Source organism: Phalacrocorax carbo, chromosome 2 (assembly GCF_963921805.1).
Source record: "Phalacrocorax carbo chromosome 2, bPhaCar2.1, whole genome shotgun sequence".
NCBI lineage: Eukaryota > Metazoa > Chordata > Aves > Suliformes > Phalacrocoracidae > Phalacrocorax > Phalacrocorax carbo.
In genome coordinates this window covers 122547313-122554749 of record NC_087514.1, presented here as the reverse complement: position 1 = coordinate 122554749, position 7437 = coordinate 122547313, and positions in this window count along the sequence as shown.

Genomic DNA, 7437 nt, shown 5'->3' with positions numbered 1-7437 from the left:
GGCTGTCTTCGATCGCCTGACTGTCTGTCAGTAACACCCAGGCTGGCCCTGAGATACAGGAAACAGGGCAGACAAGAAGGCAGTTTCCAATCACCTGGGCTGATGCTGCTTCATACTGCTCCCACCCTGGGCTTCATCGGAAGGCTGGAGTCGTGTGAATGAAGCACACAGACACCGTGGGCTTCTTAATGCTGAAATAAAATCTTGTCCTGGAACACGTAGCACTTCATATTATTAGAAAGTGTGAAACTCTTCTGCCTGTCTCCTGGCCTCCCAGAGTTTTCTCCTGTGATTTGCCGTATGCTGATAGAAATCTGAGCACTAAAAGGTAACACTTCTATTTTGAATAATGGATGAGAAGAGTATCTGCCTTCAATCCCAGCACGTGCAAAGAAGAGGTGTTTGGCATTCAGACTAAATGAAACCTAGTTCTCTTTATCGGTCTGTCCTAACTTGATTTCAGATTCCTGCCAATATGCTTTGGGTAGGCACTTTCAGATACTCTCGATCTACCGGTCTAGCCCTGCTCTTACTGAAAGCAATTGCAGAACTGGATTTTTAAGAGGAGAGCAGTAGGGTGACGCCCAGCAGAATGGTATCTCTGTCGGGAGTTCCCCATGTCTAAACTGAATTTACCTATTTGTTATATTTACCTATTACCTACAGTATCTGTTTTAGAGAGATGTTGTGAAGGGTAATTGCAGGGAGCATTGGGAACCATATGTTGATTATTTTGGTAAGTTACTAGAAACAGCATGAATTATTGCTTTTAAGTCTGTGTCCTTCTTGTAACTCATGCTGAAGCAATTAGTGAATAATAAATAAAGCGCAGCTCTGACCTGTGAGCAGTCTTGATTGTTTTAGTGGGGGTAACTGTCGAAGTTTGCTCAGTAGAATCCATATTGCACTGTGACATTAGCGCTGCCTGTTGTCACTACACTGCATGTTTAGTTTTCTCAGCTGAGTGGGAGTCTTTCATCCTACAGCTTTTCTTCGTATCTGTTCCAGCTTCCCTCTCATCTTTATGTAGCTGCATCCGTACGTGCTGTTTTGTAGTGAAGCTTAAGAAGGGTTCTTCATATCAGAAGGTGGGTGTGTGTACCTGCTCACGCATATGCTCATCTACAGAGGTAAACCCCCACCTACCTCTTATTGAACACTTGGGTGCACAAGGAGGCCTTGTAAGGGGCTGGGAAGTTTGCACAGGCTTTTAGCAAGAGCACCAGGAGGACGGATGTTCAGCTGCCTTTGCACCAGCTGTATCCATCCATTCATTCAAAGATGCTTGCTCGTGAAGAAGGTGCATAGATCTCTTCCAGACCATCCTACCATCTCTGGGCTTGGGTTGATAGAAAACATTGCTACTATTTTAGGGAATCGGTATCACATCTATGCTACCAGTCATTGAAGCTCTGAAGTGCCACATTTGTAAAAAATAGTGCATATTCCACATTTAGGTGTAAATAATAGTGACATTAATTGAACTAGTTTGGCCTTTCTTTCTCCAAAACCAGGTTCATTATAAAGCCCATTTTAAAAACTGCAAACTACTGCATCACATTCTTGTCGCAGAAACATACTTCAGCTCTCAGTGTGATAGATTCTTTCTGAATAGTTTGTTTTGAGGACTGAGTGAATATCTTCCAGTTTGATGATTACTGAGCACAGGCATGTGGTGGGCTCAGAAAGTACAGCCTGGGGGATTTTTAGTTTGCTTTTTCACTTCTTGAAGGCTGGAGGGAACTGGAAAGCAAGCCAAATCTGTTAGCAAGCACTGACTGGGTTCCTGATCTATGTAAATAGTAATATAAAGACATTTATGAAGCGTTAGCTAGTATTTAAAATGCAAACTTCAAACACAGAATTCTTGCATCACACCTTCTCAGTAACCCTAAGCCATTTTTTTTACATGCTATTTTTTTGTGGTACCTACTCCCTATGTTGTTCCATCAAGGATAAACCAACATGCATTGTGATACATGATTTTGAAGGCTCAAAATACTCACTTGAAAGCATTTTAGCAAAGTGAGCTCAAAGCAAACTGCTTTGTATTAGGATAGCTGAGCAGAGACAGCCTTGGCTGTGCCTGTGCTTTGGATTAAAGCCCAGTTTTTGTACAAGTGTTTTTAGTGGTGTATTTAAACCCAGTTTAGGGATTTTTCTAATTTCCACTTACTGTGCAGAGTTGCATTTGAATGTGACAGAGATGCTTCAGTTTTGTTTTGTTTTGTTGGTTTTTTTTAATGTAGACTTTGTCAGCATAATTTTCTCCAAACTTCAAGTTAGGCGGTAATTGCAGTAGCACTTAGTCATGCCAGTCTTCCCTTGTCTGTGTTTAACAGTTTTAATATTGGCCAAAAAACAGGAGGTGAAAGTGCAAAAATAAGTTTTAATATCCTCTGGTTTTCTTTTTCTGCATTTTTTTCAGGCTTTCGGCATCTATAGAATCACAGAATGGCAGGGGTTGGAAGGGACCTCTGGAGATCATCTCATCCAACTCCCCCTGCTTGAGCAGGGACACTTACAGCAGGGGCACAGGAACGTGTCCAGGTGGGTTTTGAATGTCTCCAGGGGAGGAGACTCTACAACCTCCCTGGGCAGCCTGTGCCCCTGCTCTGTCACCCTCACAGGAAAGAAGTTTTTCCTCAGATTCAGGTGGAACTTCCTGTGTTCCAGCCTGTGCCCATTGCCCCTTGTCCTGTCATTGGGGATCACTGAAAAAAGTCCGGCCGCATCCTTTTGGCACCCGCCCTTCAGATATTTATAAGCACTGATGAGATCCCTCCTCAGACTTCTCTTCTCCAAGCTGAACAAATCCAGGTCTCTCAGCCTTTCCTCATAAGGGAGAAGCTCCAGTCCCCTGATCATCTCCACACTCCTTTTGATGCACCCCAGGACACCATTGCCCGCCTTGGCCACAAGGGCACATTGCTGGCTCAGGGTCAGCTTGCCGTCCCCCAGCACTCCCAGCAAGGCTGATTTCCAGTAGGTCAACCCCCAGCCTCTACTGGTGCATGGGGTTATTCCTCCCCAGGTGCAGGACCTTGCACTTGCTTTTGTTGAATTTCATGAGGTTGCCCTCGGCCCAGCTCTCCAGCCTGTCCAGGTCTTGCTGAATGGCAGCACAGCCTTCTGGTGTATCAGCCACTTCTCCCAGCTTGGTATCATCAGCAAACTTGCTGAGGTTACACTCTGTCCCTTCGTCCAGGTCATTGATGAATTGAGAAGGAATACCTTTTGTTACTCCCAGAGCTTTAGCCAGCATGGCAGAAAAAAAGGTCAGCATACTTCCATCTGCATTTAGCCCTGTCTTACGTTTGTTGCCCAGCAGAGAGGTTAAGTGCGGAGTAAGATGTTCCAAACTTGTATACTGTTGAGTTTAATCTTTCTGCTACTTGCATCTTTATTCATATATTCACTGTTTTAAAACAGCTGAAGCTTGAGGTTTTCTTAGTGGTATTCACTCGTGCAGTTGCTTAGGCAGCTTTAGTTCTCTAGAATATACAATCACACCAAAATCTTGGTGGCTAGCAATGATCTTCTTCACCCAGCCAGAGTCCTTAAACTTTGCAACAAAAGCTGCTTAACTGGATTCTGGTGTACCTACTCTAGAGCCACAGTATTCTACACTTATGTGTACTGTACTTCATTACCATACTCATTCAAATAATGTTTTTTTTCCTCAGAAATTTTGTCTCAACGTAGACATGATTATCCATTATTCACAGATATATTCTAAAACTTGTAATTTGGCTGCTTATAACCATTTGGCAGAGGAATGTGCAGTTACCCGGTATGACAATTTCTGGGTGTGGCTTTTCTTCTAAAATACAATGTGGTTAGCTTGACAATGCTGGGCACTGTTGAGCAGCAGAGGTGTTTCCCAGCAGGCACAATTAGCTTTCTGAAAGCAATCAGATTAGAAATGAGAGAAAAGCGTGGAATGAGGTTGGACTGCCTACCCTACAGGTAAATCGTTTTAAGTGTAACTTGTACAGACTTGTGGAGGAGAGGGGGAACAGAATTCAGAATATTGCACTCGTTGGAGAATAGGGAGTGAGACCAAGTCAGTTTTAACCAGTGCAAGAGCTGGTAATGCCAGAACAGGCACTAAAATACAGAAGTGAAGACAAAGCTGTTGCGAGTTGATTTGAGCCCCTTTTATCCTGTCATTCTGTACCAGCCACAGCTTCATGGTAACAGCTTAGCATAGGAATGTTCTGTTCAAAACTAAAACCTGGGAAACATCCCCTCAGAGAACTTAGCAGTTGCTCAAGTGCAAGAGAGATTTCACAAGCACTCTTGGTATTAGCAAAATGCACTGAGATGTAACAATTGCTGTTGAAGTTCCCCTTCCCTTCCATGTATCACTTTCCAAGAAAGATATGGGAAACTCTTGAGATGAGAAAAATATGCTGTTCCTGCACTCCAGACAGGTTATACAGAGGAAATATGGACTCCACTCACTTTTCAGTAGGATCATGAGAGTACAGAAAAATGCAGAGATAGTCATGAGAATGCCTGGCAAGAGGTGGTCAGAGAAGTAATTGCAACCTCCTTGGTGTAAAGACCCCCATTCTTTCTTGCACACACTGCATTTAACAAGTGAGAAATAATCAAAAGCATTGCCTACCTCTTCATCGGTTTGTGATTTTTTCCAGAGCTAAACCAAGCAGGATTAGGTCTCACTAAGTAGTGAGAGACAGGCCCTCAAAGCAAAGCTCCTCAGAATGTTCTTCCTGAAATTCTGAGGGAATTTTCTTCATTCTCCCTTGCAATTGCAGATTCAGAGTTGTAAGTGGGAGCCCTAGTAATAGCAAGGTGACTACTTTGTTTTTGTTTTTTTCAATAATTGTCCGGGTCTAGGAGACACTCTTTTAATTACATAGATATGTCTGTATATGGGTGGGTGTGTGTATATGTAAATTTATGTATATATATAAAACCAGTTTTCTGATGTGCCTAGGAGATGAAGGTTAAGCTGTCTCACTACCTGCCTCATCTTCCTTCATAGCCTTTTAAACTATTGGTCAATTCCAGCTGAACGTGACAAAGTGGAAGAGTACCAAAAGATGTCAAATTCCTGTAAATGCCAAGAAAATATGCTAACTGAGGATACCCTTTTAGTAGAAAAAAACTACATGGAGTAGATTGACCTTACAAATACCCCCACTGCTGCAAGTCCTTCCAATGGAGTCTGAACTTCCTGGAACATAAAGGTGAGCCAAACTCAAAGTTCATAGGAAACAAAACAAAACATTTTCATTGTGGGGCTTACGGGGACATCTGTGCTATAACAAATCCTATGTCAGAATGGTTTCATAGTTAGCATTAAGCCAGACGTTCACAAATATTTGACAGACTTAATTCACCTCAGTATTAGTAATTAGATCCACATCCATCTCAGAGCATCCTCTACTTAACTCCAAACGTAATACTACAAACCACAGGGCTGCGCCAGTTCACGTAATTTAAATACCTAGGTAATGAGGTTGCCCTCAGTAGAAAGGCTGTATTTTAGCTGCACTACAAGCATTTAGTAAAATCCTTCTTGGTATGTTTTTCTCATGGTTCAAAGAGCTTAGATAGCCTAACTCCTATCAGCTCTTCTCCCAATCTCCTAAAATCCCCAAATGAAAACCTTCCTTTCTTCTGAAATTCTCTTTTCCCTCACTCATCTAGCAAAGAAGCATTATTCATGCTCAGTAGCTAGTTAGTAGGGTGAAAAATGGCTTGACAGGATAAGCTTTCTCAAGACATGTCATAAATGGGATCAGCCTTTGTTCTGAGGAAATCCCAGTCCCTCCAAAAGGCAGCCCATCATCCATCCTCTGACTGCTCTATAGTCTGATACCACGCACCGTTCTCACACAGCCCAAAGCCTGCAATTTGCAAAGCAGACTAAGTGAATTGAGAAATATAGCAAAATTTGGCTTTCTGATTCATTTCAAAATCCCAGCAGGTTTTACTAGACCGGCAACAGACAACACACTCTGTTCCTTATAACTATATGCAGCCATAATAAAAAAATCATTCTCTCTTCTATTTATCTCCTGTTTTATCCAGGCTCCTATTTCTTTTGCACTAGTTGTTTTCAGAAACCTAGAAGCGAAGAATGCTCCAAGTGCCTTGCATCGCTACAGATATTTTTTCATGCATTGACACAAGACATACCAGGTATTGGCATCTTTGCGTGCTGCTTTTGTGCATATCTGTAACACTAATGCTATAAGAGCACCCAATAATTATTTATAGTCCTAAGTAGTGTTCTGTACATTCTAAAACACTGGTGCCTGCACCTTTGAGTTGAACTTGTATTCTGTGCTAGGGAGATGTGTGTGTTTGTTTTTGTTTTGTTTCAGGGCTAAGACTGTTCTGTGCATACAAATAATAGGGTCATTTTGTTCTTTGTGTTCATAGAAGTCTACTTGCAAAGATAAATTGCTGATTTGAAAACACTGATACCATATCACTCAGTCACTTGGAGATTTCAGACCATTATTTGGTATAATGTGTTCCTCTATAACATTTTCCTCTCCTTCAGTTAATGGATAACCGTCAAATGTCTTTATCCCGTACTAATAGAATGGCTGTGCGAACCAGTATGAAGACAGCCAGGTCCTGCACTTCAGTCACAACAACCCCATGCAACGCTACAGCCTTGGGACAGAGTGGCTGGGAAGCTGCCCATCAGACAAGGACCTGGGGATATTGGTCGAGAGCTGGCTAAACATGAGCCAGCAGTGTGCTCAGGTGGCCAAGAAGGCCAACAGCATCCTGGCTTGTATCAGGACTAGTGTGGCCAGCAGGAGCAGGGAAGTGATTGTGCCCCTGTACTCGGCACTGGTGAGGCCGCACCTCGAATGCTGTGTTCAGTTTTGGGCCCCTCAGTACAAGAAGGACATTGAGGTGCTGGAGTGTGTCCAGAGAAGGGCAATGAAGTTGGTGAAGAGTCTGGAGGACAAGTCTTATGATGAGTGGCTGAGGGAACTGGGGTGGTTTAGCCTGGAGAAGAGGAGGCTGAGGGTAGACCTTATTGCTCTCTACAACTACCGGAAAGGAGGTTTTAGTGAGGTGGGTGTTGGTCTCTTCTCCCAAGGTGCTTGTAATAGGACAAGAGGAATGGCTTCAAGCTGTGCCAGGGGAGGTTTAGACTGGGTATTAGGATAATTTCTTTCCTGAAAGAGTAGTCAGGCATTGGAGCAGGCTGCCCCGAGAGGTGGTGGAGTCACCATCCCTGGAGGTGTTCAAAAAGCATGTAGACGTGGCACTTTGTGACATGGGTTTAGGAGGCATGTGGGTGTTGGGTTGACAGTTGGACTTGATGATCTTAGAGGTCTTTTCCAACCTTAATGATTCTATGATTCTAAGAGCCGTAAAACATCTGCCTGGATTTCTCTGCCTTCTCCTTCCACTGTTGTGTTCTCCAAGGCTTAG